Source organism: Hakea prostrata, chromosome 9 (genome assembly GCF_041222555.1).
Source record: "Hakea prostrata isolate BN-2017 chromosome 9, UWA_Hpros_2, whole genome shotgun sequence".
Lineage (NCBI taxonomy): Eukaryota > Viridiplantae > Streptophyta > Magnoliopsida > Proteales > Proteaceae > Hakea > Hakea prostrata.
This window is the reverse complement of record NC_142608.1, coordinates 18799173-18823297: the sequence shown is the minus strand read 5'-3', so window position 1 is coordinate 18823297 and position 24125 is coordinate 18799173. Positions and strand designations below refer to the sequence as shown.

The window sequence follows — 24125 nt, the reverse complement described above, 5'->3', positions numbered from 1 at the left end:
ATTAGGAAACAAAAAGTTACCATAATTAGATCAATCATGGTTCTTGAAGAATTCAAGATAGAAATCAAAGACAAGAACAATAGGAGAATGAATCATTGATTCAGGTAAAGGTATCATGGAAGGCATACTTAGATCTTCAAGAAAATAGACCTAAGAGCATAAATCTAAACAAGGAAACAAAACCTACCATATATGTAACTATCATGATTCATGAAGAAAACATGGTATGGTAGAAGAGAAACAACTAGAGATTGATAGATCATGGATCATGAAAAGAAAACACAGCAATTGACTACTAACATGATCAATATAGTAGATCTAAGGAGATCAGAATTCAAATCAAAAGACAAACAAAGACAAGATCATGATTTGATCATCATTCCTTCAAAAGCTTGCAATGATCATGGTTAAGATCATTGCATTAGCCATTAATCCTTAGGAAGATCATGAGAGACAAGTCCAGAGATGTTTGCAACAGAAAATGCAGCATCTCCTCTACTGTCTCAACTCAAAAAGGAAAGAAAAACAGAGATGGAGGAGAAGAAGAGAGTGTAGACATACCTTTGATGCAAAAGGAAGAGTTTTGACGGAGATCCGTCAAGAAAAACACCAAGGATGCAAGGGAGATGACTTCCAGAGGTTTTTGGTTCGTTCCAAAGAGTTTGGAGGCAGAAAATACGAAGTAGACTCGAGATTGGACTTAAATAGAGCAAGCAAGACCTAATTGCCAAAGACAGCACCCATTGGTCGAGTGGATTGGTCGACTGGTCCAGTCGACCAATCAGTCGACCAATCAGTTCAGCAACTCCTAAACAAGGAATTGAAGACCCAGATCAAATCCAATCCTAAAGGGGTTTTGCACACATATCAAGTGACTTACCTAATAGGTAGAAATGCCTTCAAACCATGATAGAGAGCACTCCAAGTCCATCAACTAATCCGATCTTCCTCAAGATTCAGTTTCCATAAATAGAACCTCATCATCAACTCTCATGGATTCAAAGCCAGACACCAAGTCCTCCACTGGGATGGCCCAAAGCTGACTTCTTACTTTACTTTGGGTCACAGGACCTACAAATAACAAGGTTTCCGGGTCAAGGTTAGGGCTGGGTTTTGCACAGCCGGTACCCCATCTGGCATATCCGAGTGTGTGATCCACAGTCCACAAGATCCAGTAGTTAGAGAAATCAACCTCCCACATTCACAACAATATAATCAAGAACAAGACTAAATCAATGTTAACAATATTATTCAATGAATCAAGGTAAAGTAACGAGATATTCATCAGGGTGCGGAAAAGATACCAATAGATATATTAATCAAAAGTAGAGTGAGGCGGAATCTCACTCCACGAGTACAACGGAATGTAATTCGAAAATCAAATGGGATTACAACTGATTCTAAAGACAAGAAAGAAAGATATAATCTAAACTAGAGTCTTTTCTACTTTATAAAGGATGTCCTCATAGACATAGACTTCATCGATGATGCTCAAACGCTCCCACTCCACAGTAGGGCTAATCCTGGTAACAAGAGAGACCACTCAAGGGATCCTCACAATAATCTTCGTAGTCGCCAGCACTTTGCGTATGGTACGCTTCTTCATCTTGCGCTTCCTCATATTGCGCTTCATAGCCATCAAATCCTGTAGAATAGTCTAGCAAAAGATATTGTACAAAAAGGAATGAGTTTCAAAGAAACTCAACAAGGCAAGTTATTCCATAATAGCATAAATAACATAGTATCACAACAAAGCATAAGATGATATGATATGAGGCAACAATGTATGTATGAGTCTAACTCTATGTATGCTGGTCTCTATAGGCAGACATGCTTTAAGTCATAGCACCATACTTCTTTGGGTAAGTCTCATCACACAACGCCCGTTGGTAGTGGGTCCTTCATCCATCTTGGACAATCCATGGTTAGGGGTTAAGTCACCTCTCTCTCACATTACCGATTGGTCTAAGTATTGGCGCATGTCAAGGTAAAGCCTAGCCCAATGCAAGTCTTCTACTTAGTCATATCAACTCAGATCCAGATACGTCCATTCCTCCCCTCTCGGGATCCTTTCCAGTATCCTTCACACTAGAGTCAGCGTATCCGACTCTCTCAAATACGGACTCATCAACCCTATAGGTCATCCACATATAGTAAACGGGAAGCTCTCATGTCCTCTCACGGGTTGGTTACAGGTCTTGAACGCCCATGAGCCCAAGTCTATCCATATGCAACTCTACCCACAAATGGTCCCCACAATGTGATTCATGTCCCCTCACGGATATAACTCACCGGTCTTGAGCACCCATGAATCCCCATTGCTACCACAGGTCGTTCGGTCTCAATACCCTTCCGATTCGGGTTTGATATAACAGGGGGTATAACCTAGCCAAACACTCGCTAGACAAGTCCTAGGTATGAAAACCAATAATCCGGAAAGCGTCAAAGGGCAACATTGGAAATATTCCATACTACTCCCAATGAGGTCCAAGGACAAAAATGTCAAAAGGACATTTCCCAATCCCAAATCATACCTAAGCAATCACAATCATAATTCAGTCATATCATCCACGACAAATATCACATCATATGAAAGAGTATAATAAAACAAGATTAAATAAATAAGGAAACATACATGAGTAAGTATTCATACATAATCAAGTACATAAAGTAAATAAAGAAATAAGATCCTAATGTACTTGCAGCATTCATATCATAATAGAAACTAACATAACAGTAGCAAATCTAAGTAGTTCCCAAATTAGAAACTAAATCTATGCAAATCTATGTTAATATGGTAACAACTTTCCTTACCTTCCGAGAATATTCCGGACGAACAAGAGGATGAATCCAAAGTTAGCAAATAATCCCTAAAATAGCATCACACAATCATTAGGAAGTAGTCCTAAAAGAATAAGCATGATTTGAATCAAATCGGACGAAGAAAACAGATTCTGCTATTGCGGGTTGATTGGTCAGGTAGCATTGGCGATCGACCAGACGATCGCCCAAGAGCAAATCCGAAAATAAAAAGGGAATCTTGATCCGAAACCTATGCTACACAAACCGGAATGCGACGAAACTTGGTGGGATTGTCTAACACAATAGTCTAAGCCTAGAAAGCATAATTTAGAATCAAACCACCATTAAAACATTACTTCCTAATTTAGAGCCATAGTTTCTATTTTGGTAAAAATCATAGTTTTCATTGGAAACATGCTATGAATGAAAGAGATAAACTAGAGATGATTAGATCTCATTCTAGTACAAGAACACAGTAGATCAGAGGTATGAATAATCATAGAGAAGCATCTATAATGCTAGAATGAATCAAAATAGGAAATATTATCATAGTTTAAGAAGAAATCATAAGAATCATGTTAAGAATGAATGAGATGATCATAGTACAAGAGAATGAAAAGAGATTGTAAAGATATGACTACAAGGTTGCAGCATCTTCATCATAATCTCAGTTCAAAGATGAGAGTGATCATAGAAAGAATAAATCATTAACATAAAAGATAGATTACTAACCTTTAATTGAAGAACAAGAGAGAGAGTTTGCAAGATTGCAAGATTAGGTCTTCTTCTTCACTCTTGGAGGCTTGGAGATGGTTTCCCTTCGTTATCTAGGTGTTATGGAGGCTAGGGATACTAAAATCACGAAGTCATGGGGTATATATAGCAATATTCTCAAAACAGAAGATTCTGTTTGTGTTCAGCAGCTCTGGGTCGATTGGCTGGGTAGCATTGAGCACTCGACCCAAGCACTCGACCCAGGCTAACAGAAAGCCAAAAATAGGGATTTGAGGGTCTTCCACTACTCGGAATCAAACGAAACTTTAAACACATATTCTATAACATACCTAGCATGGAAAAATGGCTTTAAATCATATCCCACCAAGCTCTAAGGTCATCAACTAATCTTCTCTTCATCAAGGTGCAGTCTCTTCTCTATATCCAACACTGACTTCAAGTATGGGGCATCATCTTCAATCTCCATAGGTTCGGAGTCGAACACTATATCATCTACCAATATGGCCCATAGTTGACTTTCACTTCTACTTCGGGTCTTCGGACCTACAATCAAAGAGTATAAGGGTTAAGGTTAGGGTCGGGTTTCACAATGATGGTGGTGGTGGTGGTGGTGGTGGAGGCCTTGAAAAGTGTTTGCATGTTCTACCTAGAGACACAGCAGCCCCCAGCCCCCCACTCAGATACACTGGGGAGACTCATTTCACACATGCTACCCAGGATTATAATCATGGTGGTGATCAGCATCGTGGTCGTGAATATCCTGATACGAGGCCGAGCCACCACTAGAAGGGGAAGGGCCATGGGAACCAACAATAGCACAGAGGAGGTTATGATGATGTCACCCTCTCGCATGGATCTTACGGTTCTTAAAATTATGGAACCTATGGTTCTTATGTTAATCCTTCCGATCTGGCGGGCAACTTAATAGGACCAATGGGGTCCATGAGCTTGGACGAGTCCGTAGGCTCCACATCAGGTTATTGGCCTACCGGTATTTATGGTGTCCCTCCTTCACATGGACAGTATGGTATGGCTATGAGTATCCCCTCTAGTACTTCATATTATGGGCACTCGAAAAGTGATAGTCGCTATACTTTCTATGACCATGGTCTCTCAAGGAGACCAATGTCTATTGAGGAGTCCATGACTTCACAGTCATTGGCACCATCAATAGCATCATCGGGCATGCAACACCTTCCTTGGCCCTATTCTCACTTCCCTCACATGGGAGTTCTCTTGGAGGTGGAAGATGACAGGTATAGAGCTGCAATTGATGATTATCTAGAGCACTATAAGTATCATATGAGATGGGATCAGTATGTGAGTTTGTTGGGGGATCATTGGAGACAACACAGTCAAATGGAGTTCAATCCACCTTGGCACAGTACTTGGAATTGAGAGTTGGAGATTTTATATGATTGGATGATTCTATGTACTTGTATAATGAATTGTAGACTTTAGGTGATTTGGTTTATGATTTTTCAGATTTCTAGTTTCGGGGCTATCGCCTGCATACAGTCGGACATGGGTCGATTAAGAACATCAGTTTAGGTGATGTTTTAGGTCAAAATAACACTCCCAATGTGTTTATTGGCCTCAAATTAGGGAAATTAGGCTCCATGTGAAATTTCAGGCCAAAATGACCCCGAATGCCCTTCGAAATAGGGGGTCGATTTTTCATCTAACCCCTCAAAAGTAACCCGACATGTCGACCTGTGTAGCCAGGCACTGACACGGTGACATAGGTTGACATGTCAGTCCTTGGCTGCACCCTAGATGGCGAGAGTCCAGTAGCCGAAGGCATCACTAGCTTACGCTTTAACCCGAGTAGCATGGGGCACGTGGAATCCCATGTGAATCAGCAAGGACCACCTTGCAAGGCTAAATACTCATGGGTGACCGATTGCGAAGTAGTACCGTGAGGGAAGGGTGGAAGAACCCCCATTGAGGAGTGAAATAGAACATGAAACTGTAAGCTCCCAAGTAGTGGGAGGAGGGCATAGGGCTCTGACCGCGTGCCTGTTAAAGAATGAGCCGGCGACTCATAGGCAGTGGCTTGGTTAAGGGAACCCACTGGAGCCATAGAAAAAGCGAGTCTTCATAGGGCAATTGTCACTAGTATGGACCCGAACCTGGGTGATCTATCCATGACCAGCATGAAGCTTGGGTGAAACTAAGTGAAGGTCTGAACCGACTGATGTTGAAGAATCAGCGGGAGAGTTGTGGTTAGGGGTGAAATGCCACTCGAACCTAGAGCTAGCTAGTTCTCCCTGAAATGCGTTGAGGCGCAACAGTTGACTAGACATCTAGGGGTAAAGCACTGTTTTGGTGCTGGCCATGAGAGCGATACCAAATCAAGGCAAACTCTAAATATTAGATATGACCCCCAAAAAAAAGGGGTCAAGGTCGGCCAGTGAGACGATGGGGGATAAGCTTCATTGTCGAGAGGGAAACAGCTCGGATCACCAGCTAAGGCCCCTCAATGACCGCTCAATGATAAAGGAGCTAGGGGTGCAAAGACAGCCAAGAGGTTTGCCTAGAAGCAGCTACCCTTAAAAGAGTGTGTAATAGCTCACTAATGAAACGCTCTTGCACTAGAGATAAATGGGGATAAGCGATTTGCGAAGCTGTGGGATGTAAAAATGCATCAGTAGGGGAGCATTCTGCCTTAGAGGGAAGCACCCACGCAAGCAGGTGTGGACGAAGCGAAAGCAAGAATGTCGGCTTGAGTAACGCAAACATTGGTGAGAATCTAATGCCACGAAAACCTAAGGGTTCCTCTGCAAGGTTCATCCATGGAGGGTGAGTCAGGGCCTATGATCAGGCCGAATGGTGTAGTTCATGGACAACAGGTGAATATTCCTGTACTACCCCTTGTTGGTCCCGAGGACGGAGGACGCTAGGTTAGCTGAAAGATGGTTATCGGTTCAAGGACGCAAGGTGACCTAGCCTTTTTAGGGTAAGAAGGGGTAGAGAAAATGTTCGAGTACTAGGCTCTACGGCGCTGAAGTAACCAATGCCATACTCCCAGGAAAAGCTCGAACGACCTTCAACAAAAGGGTAGCTGTACCCGAAACTAACACAAGTGGGTAGGTCGAGAATACCTAGGGGCATGAGACAACTCTCTTTAAGGAACTCGGCAAAATAGCATTTGCCTCGTAACTTTGGGAGAAGGGGTGCCTCCTCACAGTGACCACTCCCGGTCGACTGTTTACAAAAAACACAAGTCTCCACAAAGTCGTAAGACCATGTATGGGGGTTGACGCCTACCCAGTGTTGGAAGGTCAATGAAGTTGGTGACCTAATGACAAGGGAGCTGACGATCGAAGCCCCGGTGAATGGTGGCCATAACTATAATAGTCCTAATGTAGCGAAATTCCTTGTCAGGTAAGTTTTGACCCACATGAAAGGCGTAACGATCTGGGCACTGTCTCAGAGAGAGGCTTTGTGAAATAGACATGTCTATGAACATGCAGACTACTTGCACTTGAATAGGAAGACCCCATGAAGCTTTACTGTTCCCTAGGATTGTCTTTGGGCCTTTCCTGCATAGCTTAGTTGGAGGCCGAAGAAAGCCTCCTTCAGGGGGGGCCGAGCCATCAGTGAGATACAACTCTGGAAGAGCTAGAATTCTAACCTTGTGTATGGACTTATGGGCCAAGGGACAGTCTTAGGTAGATAGTTTCTATGGGGTGTAGGCCTCCCAAAAGGTAATGGAGTCGTGCAAAGGTTTCCTTGAGCCAGACGGATATTAGCCCTCGAGTGCAAAGGTAGAAGGGAGCTTGACTACAAGACCCACCCATCGAGCAAGGACAAAAGTCAGCCTTAGGAATCCGACAGTACTGGGTGGAAGGGCCATCGCACAATGGATAAAAGTTACTCTAGGGATAACATGCTGATCTTCCCTAAGAGTTCACATCGATAGGAAGGTTTGGCACCTCAATGTCGACTCTTTGCCACTTGGGGCTGTAGTATGTTCCAAGGGTTGGGTTGTTGGCCCACTAAAGTGGTACATGAGCTGGGTTCAGAACCTTGTGAGATAGTTCGGTCCATATTCGGTGTGGGCGTTAGAGCATTGAGAGGACCTTTCCCCAGTACAAGAGGATCGGGAAGGATGCACCTCTAGTGTACCAGTTATCGTGCCCACGGTAAACGCTGGGTAGCCAACTGTGGAGCGGTTGCTAAAAGCATCTAAGTAGTAAGCCCACCCCAAGATGAGTGCTCTCCTATTATGACTTCCCCAAAGCCTCCAGTAGCACAGCCGAGACGGATACGAGTTCTCTACCCTTGCAAGATGGAGTGATAGAAGTTTTGAGAATCCAAAAAAAGGTCACAGCAAGACGAGCCATTTATCATTAAGATAGGTGTCAAGTGGAAGTGTAGTGATGTATGCAGCTGAGGCATCCTAACAGACCAACTATAGACTTGAACTTTGTTCCTACATGACCCAATCAATTCGATCAGGCACTCACCATCTATTTTCATTGTTCAACTCTTTGACAACATAACATGAAAAAACCAAAAGTTTTGCCCTCCCTCTCTATCCATCCAAGGGATGGAAGGGCAGAGGCCTTTGGTGTCCCCTCCAGTAAAGAATTGGGGCCTCACAATCACTAGCCAATTTGCTTTTCTCTCATGCCTTTCTTCATTCATGGTTCAATATTCTGGTGTCCTAGGCATAGAGGAACCACACCAATCCATCCCAAACTTGGTGGTTAAACTCTACTGTGGTGACAATACTGTAGGGGAGGTATTGCAGAAAAATAGCTCGACGCCAGGATGACAAAAAGCTTAACACCTCTCATTCTTATTACTTATTCAATATGAAAAAGAAAAAAAATGAAAAATGAAAAGGTCATCTTATTCAAAACTCCTTAGAGAAATCTAGATCTCTCCCACTTCGCACCTCAGAACACGCCTTTCTCTCTATAAGATCGACACGTTCACATCTTCTTAACCCGAAACGGATGAGGAGAGGAAAGGTTCCTTTTTTAGGGTACTCCTAGGAATAGATCCAGTGGAGACGAGGTGGGGCCTGTAGCTCAAAGGATTAGGGCACGTGGCTATGAACCACGGTGTCAGGGGTTCAAATCCCTCCTCGCCCACAATCAGCTCAAAAGGGAAGGGGAAGGACCTTTCCTTTTCCTATGAGGATAGGAAAATCATGATCAGGATAGTGGATCCAGAGCTATGGAACTCAGCTGTGGGTCTTTTGTTGAAATGGAATGGCATTATTATTTATTATTTTTGAATCATTAAATATAGTATGCCCGACCCAAATCAGCATATTTTTGTGTTTTACTCCCCATAACTCTTCCTTAGCCGGGCTGGGGCAGAATAGCAGAGCCCAGTACAAGTATTAGTAGCATAGCAAAAATGCGCTCCTCGTCATTAATATGTTTGCTCGCAGTAATTGTGGCCTCTCGGGAGAATCGATGATTGCATCTTTGATGCACTGCTAGTACTAGTACATCGGAGAATTCTTAATTGGCTAGTTGTAAATAGCCCCAGGGCTATGGAACAAAGGATTATCCGGGATCTACACCTAAGTATTGACAGTGATTCTTAAATATCGTAGAACAAAATGGGATACGATAAGATAGATGCAATAGAAGGAAAGACAGGGAACAAGTTACCTACTCCTAATGGTCAAATGAGCCCTTTCATTTTGAATTCATTTAATTTAGAATGAATCAAATCTCCCCAAGTAGGATTCAAACCTATGACTAGTCAGTTAACAGCCGACCGCTGTACCACTGAGCTACTTAGGAACAATGGGAGATTCGATCTCATAGAGTTCTGTTGGTGCAACCTGGAGGGGTGGTGAATCGGTTGCAACTAGTGGATTGTCCCAATTTTTCGATTTGATTGGAAATACAAGGTAAATTGAAAATTCAAATGAAATTAGACAATACAATCAACCACAAGACAAGCGTTTTATAGTGGTTCGACTTTGTAAGTCTATGTTCACTCCTCTCTTGGCCTCAAGAGAATGTTCCGCTAGTGATTCTCTTTCAATACAATGGGTAGAGTTCAAACCCTTTACAATCTTTGTTTATCTTAGGGCAAGAGCACCCTCTTCAATCTTTGTTCATGGGCAAGAGTACCCAAACAATCTTTGTTAACGGGCAAGACCACCCAAAACCAATTCTAATCTACCTAGACTATAATTGAACAATTACAAGAGAAGGATGTTACCTAACAAGAGGTGTGACACTTTACCTTTTGTGTGAGTGTGATGCAATAAGAGTTGTATGCTCAATCGTAAAATGAATGCACCACCAACGCCTTCAATCACCTCAACCTTGACTTCCACAAGCTTACTTAACACCTTGGTATGTTCTTCAAGGTTGAGTGAGGATGAGAGGCAAAGCACAATTGCTTTCTTGTGATTTGAGAGCTTGAGATTACTTGGGGGTAGCTGATCAAGTGTGAGGTTCAACCCTCTCAAATGGGGTGAATTGGGCTTATATAGATGGCATTTGAGTTCCTTAGCCCAATCTCCAACAGATAGAAAACATACATAATTTTAGTCCAGATTTCATTCCAGACGGAGCTCCGTCTGGAAGTTACAGTTAAAAAAACTAGCCATTGAGGCTTAAGTCAAAACTAGACAGACGTCCGTCTGGCTCTTTGTGACCAGACGAACTTCCATCTGAAGCACAGATTGCGCAGTTAGGTGCAAACAAGGACTTGATTGGGTTTTTGGTATTTCTAACCAACCCTAAGCCTCATACATTTTCTAACATGTCCTAGGTCAATCTAATGACATGATATGTGTATACTTGAGTGCAATTACATATGAGTGTACATGAAGTGACTTAAGTCCTAATTTGCTAAGTCTTCTTGCTTCAGATTGAGTTGATGATCATTGATGTTCTTGAGTCTTCTTGTACTCCATTCTTCATGCTCATCTTGACTTAGACTTCATGACCATCTTGACTTGGTCTTGGCCTTGACTTTAGACATCTGGTAAGTTTGGTCCAATGAGTTGGGTTTGGTCCACTTGCTTTGATACTAGACAATCAGAACTTGATATGGACATTAGTTTGTTATCATCAAAACTAATGAAGGCTGATGTGGAAATGCTAACATGACATTTTCCAACAAGTTCAATTCCCATTCTCAACCCACGACTAATATGAACCCAAAGCTTCCTTTGTAACTCTCGGAACTTCTTTGTAGTCGCTCCGTTCCATGCCTCATTTCATAGGGAACCTCAAAGTGGCCCTATTTCATTACATTTCATCCATGTCCCAATTCCATTTGTTTAATATCCATTTGGTGTCATTGACATAAGAGATTTCGTTTCTAGTCTATCCCTTTCTATTTATATGGAAAGTGAATAAATCATCATATAATAATCAAGAAATTGTAATAGAAAAGAAAAGGGAAACCACTGAAAATGTATTTGCTAATGAAGGTTACAGATTCGGCCAAGAGGAAGAAACTTATAATATCATAGCTGCTCATGGTTATTTTGGCTGATTGATCTTCCCATATGCTAGTTTCAAAAATTCTTGTTATTTACATTTCTTCCTAGCTGCTTGGCCTGTAGTTGGTATCTGGTTTACTACTTTGGATATTAGCCCATGGCTTTCAACCAATGTATAACTTTCCTCTAATACTATACAACATATTATTTATTTTAAGGCCAACAGTAGAGGTTACATATCAAAACATAAAACCTCCCAAAAAAAATAGAAATCAGGTCTCCTATCCAAAATGAAATCCTTGAATTTTGCATAGCATCTACTAAAACAAAATCTTAATTTTTTCATAGCATCCTGCAAAACTACAAATTGAGTATTGCATTGTCCACATTCACCAACTCCTCTTGAGTCGTTGTCAAACAACTATCAACAATATCACATTGCACCCTCCCTGATATTGTACTCTTCTCAAAATCAACCTACTATTGGGCATACCCTCAACCCCAACCCCCTTGGCTAGAAGTGTCATGGCCTCCTCTCTTCAATGCATGACTCACCGGAACTCTTCTTAGACGAGAACCAAACTTGAGAGTGTAGGAGCAACTTCACAAGACCTAACCATAACCGTCTGTTTGGGTTGATGGTTAACCCCCTTGCCTAGACTCAACTGTTTGATTTGTTGCAGCCCTACATATTATGAATCCACTACCAACTCATGATCATCACCAACTACTAGGGATGGTCCACCTTCCATGCATAACCCATCTGCCAAATTGACATTTTGAAATTTAAATCCTTCATATTGAGAGCCTGCTTCATTTCTAACTCTTCCACATTCCCCATCCACTAAATTATCATTTTGAAATTCAAATCACTCATATTGAGAGACCACTACATTTCCAAGTCATACATGCCACCCATCCACCAATTATCAACCATGCATGATTAGAAGCGGCTACTAAGAGATTCAACCTTTTTGTGTACATGAATGGCAGTTGGTTCCATAGACTATTTGGAAACCAGTGTAGAGTTGTAAGACAGTGCCCAAGGTTATTCACTTCTTGCAACGTGCACTCGCTACGGCCTTAGCAACAGGAATGCACTTCAACATTGTTATCTCGTTCTAGATGCTAGATGTGCCAGATTTGGTGCTTTGGAAACACCTTCACATATCTTACAAGGTGCGTTAGTTTTAGAAGTGGAAATGTATTAGGTGGTTCAGGTTGAGGTATTTGAGTTATACCCAACTTATGTTCTAATATTGCCCATCAGATTGGCTACAATCCAAGGTTGTAAGGGGCCTTATGAGAGAGTCCAATTACTGTTGAACCTAATGTTTTCTATAAATACTAGCTAAAAGCAGTAGTCTAGGTATTCCAACTAGATATTGAGGGTGCAGTGCTTTAAGCAACACTTATGTCTAAACCCTAAATCCTAACAATCTTAAAGAAATAGATTTGTTTGCTTCCTTGTTGATACTCGAACTTGTTATCCGTGCTTCAAGAATAGCAATCAGTGTGCACAATTTAAAGTGGTTGCCTTCATTTCTGAAGCTATATTGTATGTTTTTGTCGACTTTGGAATAAGCTTCTCTGTATAAATTTAAGAACTTCCGCCGAAGTTTGAAATCAATCCAATTCACCTTAACCCAACTCAAGCCCATCAGACATATATACCAGTATAGTAACATCTCTCTCTCTCTCTCTCTCTCTCTCTCTCTCTCTCTCTCTCTCTCTCTCTCTCTCTCTCTCTCTCTCTCTCTCTCTTCTCTCTCTCTCTCTCTCTCTCTCTCTCTCTCTCTCTCTCTCTCTCTCTCTCTCTCTCTCTCTCTCTCTCTCCCCCTAATACCCTCCCTCAAAGTAAAGGGACTTGCAAGGACCTTAAGTTTGGAGCATGGGGAACTAAAACGGAGTGTGGAGAGACTCTTGGTGAGGATATCCACTAGCTGATCAAAAGTGGAGATTTAATGAACTAGTAACTCCTTCTAAGCCACTTTGTCGCACACAAAATGAGAATCAATCTCTATATGTTTCATATGTGCATGAAAGGCTGGTTTGCAGGCAAATAGGTAGCACCAACATTGTCACACCAAAGAATAGGTGGAGATGATAAGAGAATACATGTTAAAGCAACCTAGAGTGGGGTGAATAGGTTGCAACTAGAGGATTTGCTTAATTTTTTGGTTTAATTGCAAGTATAAGATAAATAGTAACTTTAAATGAAATTAAGAAATTACAATCAACCACAAGACAAATGATTTTATATTGGTTCAACTTTACAAGTCTACATCCACTCCTATCTTGGTCTTAAGAGAGTATTCCACTAGTGATTCTCTTTCAATACGATGGGTAGAGATTAAACCCTTACAATATATGTTCAATAGGAAAAGAGCACCCTTTATAATCTTTGTTCTAGATATGGCAAGAGTACCCTTTACAATCTTTGTTTATCCTAGGGCAATAGCACCCTTAATCAATTCTGATCAACCTAAACCAAAATTGAACAAGCACAATACAAGATGAAGGATGTTACCTAAGGGTGTGACATTTTACCCCTTGTGTGAGTGTGATGCAATGAGAATGAATTCTCAAATGAAAATGAATGCACCACCAATGAGACACCAATAGCCTTAAATCACCTGAAGCTTCGCTCCAATGAGCTTGCTTAGACACCTTGGTATGTTCTTCAAGGTTGAGTGATGATGGAAGGCAAATAACAAGTGATTCTTACAATTTGAGAGCTTGAGAGTTGTAGGGGAGTAATAGATCAATAACAAGTTAAAAGCTCTAATGGGGTTGATTGGGCTTCTAAAGATAGCACTCAATTGCTTGGCCCAACCTCCCAACAGATAGAAATTTCTATGAAATTTCAGTCATCTGTCTGATTCAAACGGAGCTCCGTCTAAGAAGTATCTGTTAAATTATAGTTGTTAGGCTTTATTTTAACCAGATAGAATTACGTCTGGTCAAACAAAATTTCTCTCTATGCTACTGTAACTAGACGGATGACCGTTTTGCCTTCTGTGACCAGATAGACAGACGTCCGTCTGTAGCATAGAAGCACAGTAAAGCCAAACATAGGGACTTCGGGGGGGGGGGTTAGAGATTTCTAGCCAACCTTAAGCCTCATACACTCTCTTAACATGTTTAAGGTCAGTCTAATGACATGATATGTGCGTAATTAAGTGCAATTACATATGGGTGTGCATGGGAGTGTCCTAAGTCTTCTTGCTTGAACTTGGCTTGATATTCTTGAATCTCTTATGCTTTTATCTTCTTGCTCATTTTGACTTAGACTTCTTGTTCAAGCTTGGCTTGTCTTGACTTTGCTTTGAACATCCGGTGAGTTGGGTCCAGTAAGTTAGATTAGGTCCACTTGCTTTCATATTGAACTGGACAATCATAACCTAATATAGACATTAGTACTTCATTTTTGTTATCATCAAAACTAATAGAGGCTGATGTGGCAATGCTGACATGGCATTTCCCAACAACACCTAACTCAGTCAAAAGTGACTATACCCAGGTCAACTTAGTAGTGGCAAGAGCAAGAGCACGATATTCGCTCTCTATACTAGAAGGGCCTACTGTTGGCTGCTTTCGGGATTGCCAAGAGATCAACCCAAGCAGATAAGATAGCTACCCTAAGACGTACAATCATCAGGACAACTTGCCCATTCTGCATCATAGTAAGCCTCAAGAGATAAGGTGGATGATGGAGTAATGTGCAACCCATACAAAATGGTCCCTTTGAGATACAAAAGTAGTCTCTTCAAAGCAACCCAATATTCCTTAGTAGGAGAAGATAGAAACTGACACAATTTATTCACAAAAAATGCCAAGTCAAGCCGAGTAATTGTGACATATTGCAAGCCACCAAACCGACCAAGCTACAATACAGTGTAGCGTCCAACAAAGGTTTGCTACTAGTGCAAGACAACTTATGTGTGGGAATCAAAGAGGTGGATATGGGTTTAACATTAGTCAAACCTAACTTGTTCAAGAGACTATAGAAGTACTTCTATTGCAAAAGAAGAATCCCAAAAGGCATAGGGATCAACTCAATTCCCAAGAAAAACCGAGCAAGACCCAAATTCTTTAGTGCAAACTTTGAGGAAAAAGAGTGTAATAAACAATCAATGGCATGTGTAAGAAGGTCCCATGACCAAGATGTCATCAACATGTATAAACATGTAACGGTGCTTGATTAAATGATGATGACTAAAAAGTGAGGAGTCCGTCTTGGATCCCTCAAAGCCAAGTGTAACAAGATAAAAACTAAGATGACAAAACTTTGCTCGAGGTGCTTTGCTTAAGCCCATATAAGGATCGTTGTAACTTACAAACAAGTAACAGAAAAAGAGAATCAACGTAACATAGGGGAAGTTGCATTTAAACATCCCAATAAGAGTACCATTAATGAGAAAAACATTGTTGACATCAAGATGGCGAACATGCCATTGTCGGGAAACAGCTACGGTGAGAAAAATCCTTATTGTTGTGGGTTTGACAACGGGACCAAAGGCCTCATCATAATCTAACCCATGTTCTTGTATATATCCCTTAGCAGCTACACTTTTTGATGCTCAATAGTCCCGTTGGATTTTCTCTTGATATGAAATAACCACTTGCATCCAATAATTTCTCTATTTGAGGGTGGAGGTGTAAGAACCCAAGTTTTGTTAGCAAAAACAGCATTAAACTCTGTCCATTGCTTGACGCCATATGGGAAATTTTGAGGCCTGACTATAATCGGTGGTCTCAATATATGACTGTCCAACTGAAACTGAAGCAAGAGGAAGTGGGTATCGAGTTGCAAAGAAACTCTTCGGAAGCTTAGTAGTATGAGTACCGTCTTGTGACCTTGTGATCATGGGATGTGTTTTAATCAAAGGACCCACTGTTTAGACCAATGATCCACTTGTTTGGTCAGCCATAGGAGTTGAAGGACAGGAATGAGAACAATCAATCACAACGCTAATCTGTTGATCAACAAACCCCACCTAAAAATGGTCTAGACCCATTTTCTGACAACCTAGTAAGAAGAGTGCAGCCCATTTGAGTGAGTCAAAATTTGAGTTGAAGGTGCACAATTAGACTTGTAGGAGAAAGCCCAATACTCTCACTAGCAACATTCAGCTCAGCAAGAACTTCCATTCCATTTTCAACATTTTACCCAATAGTGACATTCTGCCCATTAGCAATACGCAACCCATTTGAATTATCAACATTGGCTAGTTGCAGCCCATTATAACATTCACAGAAGGTACCTCACTCAACCCATTATCAACATTACAACATGCAACCCACCCATTCGAATTAGGCACAGTAAGCTACCTATGCAAAACAGTGGTAGGAGGCCCATCCACAGAAGTTGTATTAGAAGCCTCATTAGTAGAATTAACAATAGGCATTGCAGCCAAAAGTCCATTGTCCAAATTAGATACAGTACCAAAATGACTATGAAAATGAAAAGTAGGTATAGAAAGAAAATTCCCAGCATCAACATTAATAGGGGAACCGGTGCTAACAGTGGCAACAGCTCCATCAACATGTCTTCCAGCAGCTTCAAAATCCAGAATTGGCTTTGGAACATCAGTAATCATGGAGGCACCTGCTGTAGTGAGTAACAAAGGGAAGGCAGAAAGGGATGACGATAAAGAAGCAATAGCCAAAGATGTAGACCGAAAGGGAAAAAGTGTCTCATCAAAAACAACATGGTGAGAGATACACTTTGCCAGTATGAACATTTAGATATCGAAAACCATGATGATGTATGCTATAACCAATGAAAACACTAGGAGTGGAACGAAAATCCAATTGTGTTTATCATAAGGTCATAATAGAGGATAACAACAACAACCAAAAGTTTTGAGAAAAGTGTAATCAGAATGCCCGTGGAACAACCTATAAAATGGAGAGTCATATTGCAAAGGAGCAGAAGGTAGCCTATTAAGAATAAAAATTGTAGTGGAGAAAGCATCACCCAAAACCTCATAGGCATACCTGAATGAGAAAACAAGGATAAACCCATTTCAACAACCTAATGATATTTACATTCAACTTTATCATCTTGTTCAGCTGTATAAGGACAAGATAAATGTTGTTGAATGCCACAAGTGTCAAGAAGTTTAGAAAAAGTGTTGTTGGTGCAACCTAGAGGTGGGTGAATATGTTGCAACTAGTGAAATTGCCCAATTTTCGGGTTTGATTGCAAATTCAAGATAAATTGAAATTTCAAATAAAATTAAATAATAGCAAACAATAACAACACAAGAATTTATAGTAGTTTGACTTTACAAATCTACATCCACTCCCTCTTGGCTCAAGAGAGATTTCCACTAGTGATTTTCTTTCAATACGATAGGTAGAGAATCAAATCCTTACAATATTTGTTAAGCACCCTTTACAATCTTTGTTTATCTTAGGGCAAGAGCACCCTCTTCAATCTTTGTTCACAGGCAAAAACACTTAAAATCAATTCTAATGTACCTAAACTAAAATTGAACAAATACAATAGAAGAATGTTACCTAACAAGAGGTGTGACACTTTACCTCTTGTGGGAGTGTGATGCAATGAGAGTGTATGCTCAAATGAAAATGAATGCACCACCAACACCTTCAATCACGTCAAGCTTTACTTCCACAAGCTTGTTTAACACCTTGGTATGTTCTTCAAGGTTGAGTGAGGATGAAAGGCAAAACACAGTTGATTTCTTGTAATTTGAGAGCTTGAGAGTACTTGGGGAGTAGTTGATCAATTTGCAAGGTTCAAGACTCTCAAATGGGGTCGGTTGGGCTTATATAGATAGCATTCAATTGTTTAGCCCAACCTCGCAACAGATAAAAATTCCTGTGAAACTTCAATCAAGACGGATGTCTGTCTGGCAATCTATGACCAAATGGACGACCATCTGCCTTAGATGGACATCTGTCTGCAGCACAGAGTGCACAGTAATGCGCATTCAGGGACTTGATTGGATTTTTAGGAATTTCTAGCCAACCCTAAGCCTCATACATTCTCCTAACATGTCCTAAATCAGTCTAATTACATGATATGTGTATAATTGAGTGCAATTACATATGAATGAACATGAAGTGACTTAAGTCCTAATTTGCTAAGTCTTCTTACTTGAGCTTGAGTTGATGATCATTGATGTTTTTGAGTCTTATTATACTCCATTTTTCATGCTCATCTTGAATTAGACTTCATGTCCATCTTGGCTTGGTCTTGGGCCTAGGCATTCAGTATTGAATTGGATTTGGTCCACTTGTTGTCATATTGAACTAGACAAACACAACTCATTATAGCCATGAGTAATTCATGTTTGTTATCATAAAACTAATGGAAGCTGATGTGGCAATGCTAACATGACATTTTTGAACGAGTGTGATATTCCACACCCTAGTCACATTGAAGAGCAAGAATAGAAGTAGAATACTGCTTTTCAACTAGAAGTTCAAACAACTAAACAAATTGTAGAAGATCAACTCTGCATCTTTGACATTGTTTGAAATTAACATTCAAACTTTCATCCATTTGTGTGCTCCTCACACCTATTGTGAAACAATTTTTCATATAATAACAAGCCCATTTTTCTCTTATTTCAGATGTTCGATCTAGCCAACCAATGTTTTGAACCCCATAATTCTCTCTTAAATTCCTCCAAACAATTTCAAATTCCTCAACTTCTATATAACTCCAGATGCATTTTTGCAAATTTTGGAGAATTATAACCCTTCATAAAGCAAATATCCATGGTGTTTCTTTGCATTTTGTCAAAGATGCCAAGTGCACAATGCATGGTGTGTATTAGGTGAAACTTTCGTTATTGCCCTTGCCATTGTAGTATCTTAATCAGTAAAAATTCTCTTTAGTTTCTTTTCACCATTAATTCTAAACAATATTTCAAATAACCATTTAAATGACTTCACGGTCTCATCATAAAGCAAAGCACCTCCAAAGATAATTGCAGTCGTATAATGTTTAAACCCCACAAACACAGCCAATGGCCTATTTTCCCTATTTGTGCAGAAAGTTGTATAAAAAATAACTACATCACCAAATAGTTGATAACTATATTGCATCTCTCAATCAGCTCAAATATATTTGTCAACTTGTCTTCAATGTCAATCTGTAAGAAATACATAAAAGCAAGGTTTAGTTACGTTGATTGTCAAAATAAAGCATCAAACTCCTAGCATCACCATATACCAAATCACGTTGGCATTTGGGCATTCAGATAATTTTAAAGATCTTTCTTAGTAAAGCCAAAGTTTTCATTATCCCCTGCTTGCAAACCCACAGAATAATGGACACCCAAACCTAACTAGTTAGGAAAGTGAAAAAAAAAAAAGGATTTACTGTATAATACAAAATAATACAAGATAAGAAGGATGAAGTAGGAGGATAACAATATGATGAAGATGATGACTGGAGAAGCTTGGTAGATATGGGAAAACGAGGTGGGAGGGATAATGTGATGAGAATGCTGATGTGGGAGATCTTAGTGGATAATTGATGATGTGGAGAATCTTGGTGGATAATAGTATACTAGTCCCCCTCAAGTTGGAGCATGAAGATTTCAAAAGCCCTACTTGGGAAGTAAGTAATGGAACTACAGCACTTTAGTAAATAGATGAGCAAGTTGATCCTTGGAGGAGATTTTGCATGGATTGATAAGGTTTTGTTGTTGCCATTAACAAACCAGTTGACAATCAGTCTCAATGTGTTCCATGCGAGCGATGTCAGGATGTGTAACCATGACGTAAATCAGATGCCAACAAGGCGTCGAGATATAGAAGAGTCCAACAATAGGGCACCATCATTAGGAGATAACTGCAAAATTTGTTCCATAGGTGTGTTAGTAGGATGGGCACCAATGTAATTAGGATCACTCAAAATATCAAGGGCATACTCGTGTTGACATAAGAATAGACCTTGATTGGAACCGCACTATCAAAGTTGCTTTGGGTTTGGCAATGGTGGCCTGAGTTGGGAGAAATTTTAAGGGATGATTAGAGGTATTTTCTGACTAGGTTTTAATTGTGACCATCGGATAATAAATTGCTCACAATCTTATCTATTAATTATAGGGAATTTAAGGAAAATGAATTGTAGAGGATGTGAAAACCCTGTTGATGACCATGCCTAAGTTGGAAGGAGGAGAGTGTTTGTGTAGCTGAGCTGAAGTTTTATTCATTTTTTTTTTATATAAATTATCTTTTGCTCAGTCGATATAATCAGAATAAGTCCATGTATGGAAATTAATATTCCAAATGGTAGTTCAATTGCTTGATAGAATGTAAATCATGAATGCCAGCTTTCTTTGTTTCTTCCTTTTAAAGCATCATCAAAGGAATTCATCAATTTCTAGCGTATTCCAAAAGTTAAAATCTAAAAGGAAATCTTCATTACAGCCTACGCTATCTTCTTCTAGAGAATCATCGTTTCCAACCTGTATCACCAGCTGCAAATTTTCAACATGTTCACTTGTATATCCTGACTTGCCTTTCTCCAGTTCTTTATCAAAGGAGTGGCTTTCCTGCTCCAGTCTAGTGGACCCTTGAAGACTAGAAGAGAGAATAGTCATGCCTGTAACTTCTCTTGAATCTCCATTGCTAACCAGTAAGTCAAGAGTGGTAGAAGTAGGTAATCTTCCCAACAGCAAAGGAGAACTTGGGGAAGGTCCATTGGCGAGGGAAGTCATCATTACAACCTATGCTATCTTCTTCCAAAGAAGCATCATTTCCAACATGTATCACTGACTGCAAATCTTCAACACATTCACTTATATAGCCTAACTTGCCTTTCTCCAGTTCTTTATCGAAAGAGTTACTTATTGATTGTTCTAGCCTAGTGGAGCGTTGAAGACTAGAAGAGAGAATAGTCATGCCCATCATTTCTCTTGAATCTCCATTGATAGGTGGTAAGTCAAGAGTGGTAGAAGTAGATAATCTTCCCAATAGCCAGGGAGAACTTTTAGGGAAGGTCCACGAGCGAGGCCTTATGATTTCATGTTTCTTGCTCGCTGGACTTCTGGGTTTCTCCTCTTCCAGTTTCAAAGTAGTAATGTCAGTTTTCTTTCTGATGAAGCGAGTGTTCCAAAAAAAATTTATATCATTAGCTGTTCTTCCTGGAAGTCTGCCAGCAATTATGGACCATCTACATATACAAGGTGACAAAAAATCATTACACAATAGAATGGACTAAACTTTTGATGGTAACCTGACTCAGAATGCAAGTTTGGCCCGACCAAAGCAAAAGCCATTCAGAATCCACAAGGTTGGCAAGGATGATGTAAATTATTAACAAATTTTACACCCAACATATTTTCCATTCAGTTTTTGTCTTCCATATCTTCAAAACTATAGAATTCAAAACATTGTTTGGTGTTATTAGGTACAAAATGAAAGAGATGTTCTCAGCCGTTATCTTATCCATTGCTGTTGTTCATAAAATTCTAATTTTCTCTCTTCTGAAGAAGTGCAGAATTAAAAGACTTCATAGTTATTAGGGTTTATCTATTCCAAAGAACAAGGAAAAGTGAGAGAGAGCCTTTAATTTCCAATTTTAAGAGATAAGATTCCTGTTTAGACAATTTTATGAGATTTTTTTATTCTATGTTTTAATTTCTAGAGAATAAAAATGACCAGCTTCTATGAATTGCTGCAATTGTGAGTTAAGAAGGAAGAAGGTGAAAAAGTAGCAGTACTAGAGAAATGGAAGGAAGAGAAGGACTTGAAGTCGAGGGAAATACTCAAAAAAATGAGAGTCAATGGGAGAACGGCTTCAATGCTGCATAATTAATGTGCAGCACTGTGCTGCGAACGATTGAGATTTCGATCTCGATCTTCCATTTAACAAAAGTGTGAAGAATACATCTGGTTGTATGACATCTAGCCCAAGTTCAGACTCTTTTCTTCTTTCCTTTGCTATATTCCTAAACGGCTGTACTCGTCAATTCCTTTTGCATTGGTTTCTCAATTAACGTGTGAATAGAATCCTAGAATAACCCATGTCGTGTGGGATAATTTTCATATTATCATCTCTCCTATATAACAGCACATCAAACCTAAGCATTCTTTGGTTGAGGCATTCTATCATTTTGCGCATGAAGCATCAAAAGTTGCATTTAAAAGGTTGCACTTGCCTGTTGCCTAAGAGCCTGTGAAGCCGGAGGAGGAGGTCAACTTCATCGTGCGTGAACTCTCCTCTCTTTATACTAGGTTTGAGATAATTTAACCATCTCAACCTGCAGCTCTTTCGGCATCTTCTCAGCCCTGAAAAGAAAGACTTCCATCATTTAGTACCTTATCTCTCTCTTTGTCTAGAAAATAAAAGAAAACTGTCATCACTTTCTCCTCAACGCTCCCACTCCTATCTCTCTCTTTAGTTGTCTAGAAAGGAAAACAAAGAAAAAAACAAATCTAACTGGAGTACTCAGAACCTGCTCTAAGGGGAACTTTGCTCCTTTTTCCTTCTCCATATTTCTCTATGCATTGGCGTAGAAGGTTATCTTCTTCTACAGTCCAAGCTCCTTTTCGTACACCAAAAAATTGTTCCATCACCACAAACTGTTATTTACTTACTAACTAGCCCGTGACTCTAAACGACGTACGTACCTTATTTATAGACGAGAGAGAGTAGATTTTTTTATTCCTTTTTTAAGAGGAGGGATGGTCGGGTCCATACGTAGGATAATGCGAATTAAATGGCTCGAATTAAGGTGAGTACAATTGCCCATCCACCCGTTGGCTGTAGGTGCAGCCGCTGCACTGAAACAAAAGTGCACCACATGCGAGAGTCAAAACCGTACAACTTCTTGTTGCACTGATAGGTCGCTTTTGCGTCAGTGCAGTGGTTGCATGTGCAATCAATGGCTGAATGGGAAGTTGTACTCTCACCTTAATCCGAACCATTTAATTCAATGGCTTAGATGTTGGATGGTTGTACGACTACTCATCCAGCCGTTGTCTGCAACTGCACCCAAGCAAAGCCTAAATAGGTCTAGCTGTGTCCTCAGATTGATAATAAAATTTTCCTTTTTCTTTTGCGGTAAAAAAATTGATAGCGGCATAAATGAAACTTTGACAAAGTTGTACAATCAACGTCTCTCAGACTTCAGATAAAATAAACTAAAACCCCAGGCGTTCTTTCTTCTAAAGTGACTGAAAGCTTCATCTAAGTCCCCCACCCACTCAAAAGAAAAAAAATGAAAGAAAAAATGAATTAAAAGTTTCTTAAACGTGGATACATTCCAGCCACACCTGAGAACCGTTTTCAGTGGAGATCCCTACATCCACTCACAATCCGATAAGGCTTGACACATGGACGATGGGGAGATAGTTTGCCTAGATGGGGAGGATCTAACTCCGGCTACAAGCCAATGCAGGGTTGGTTCAATGGTAAAGACCCATACTTCCTCAGTGGAGAGGTCTTGGGTTCGACCCTGACGGACGGCATTACATTTCTAGTATTAAAAAAGCACCAGTAACTCCAGCTACAATCACTTGGAGGACATGGTTAATCAAACTACCAGTCAATGTTTGGAAAATGAAAATGAAATTAATTGAATTAGCCTGGTTTTAAGCATTCCAATATTTAAGAACTAGGAACAAATAAATCAAATCTAGGGATCATGTCAAAAAATATTTTTGGAAAATCAACCAAAACCCTGGCTGTCATTCCATCTCAAGCTTATGCGATTAGGGCTGCTTCCAAGAATTGCACAGCTGTTAGGAGTCTTACAGCTGATCAAACACTCACTACAAAAAAACACACTTTTGGCTACGCTTCTTTTTGCAAGCGTCACCATATATGAAGTTTTCCCGACTGTTTTTTGTAATCGTCGCCAAATAAATATTTCGGTTTTTGAATAAAGTATATTCACTGATGGTTTATAAAGAACCGTCACCAAATATAGTATCATTAAAAAAGTCCATTTTTGGCGACGCCCATTTTTGTAACTGTCATCATATAGTCATTTTCCCCGACGGTTTACAAAAAACCGTCGCCAAATAAAGTACATTCACCCAAATATAATGTTTTCGGCGGTGGTTTATTAAAAACTGTCGCCGAATATAATATTTACGGCAACAGTTTATGAACACTTGTCACCGAATATAATATTTTCGGCGACAATTTATGGACAAC

The 24125-nt window shown here is 40.0% G+C and overlaps 2 pseudogenes across 1 annotated transcript; one reads left to right on the top strand and one right to left on the bottom strand.

The window, feature by feature from the left end:
* The first annotated feature begins 5128 nt into the window (after positions 1 to 5128).
* On the top strand, positions 5129 to 7993 carry LOC149004925 (25S ribosomal RNA; annotated as a pseudogene).
* Positions 7994 to 20602: 12609 nt separating this feature from the next.
* On the bottom strand, positions 20603 to 22537 carry LOC149004924 (transcription factor MYB75 pseudogene; annotated as a pseudogene). Its single transcript, XR_016169942.1, has 3 exons — positions 22420 to 22537; positions 22123 to 22252; positions 20603 to 21134 (listed from the first exon to the last, which is right to left on the bottom strand). The product of XR_016169942.1 is annotated as a transcription factor MYB75 pseudogene (transcript).
* Positions 22538 to 24125: the final 1588 nt, after the last annotated feature.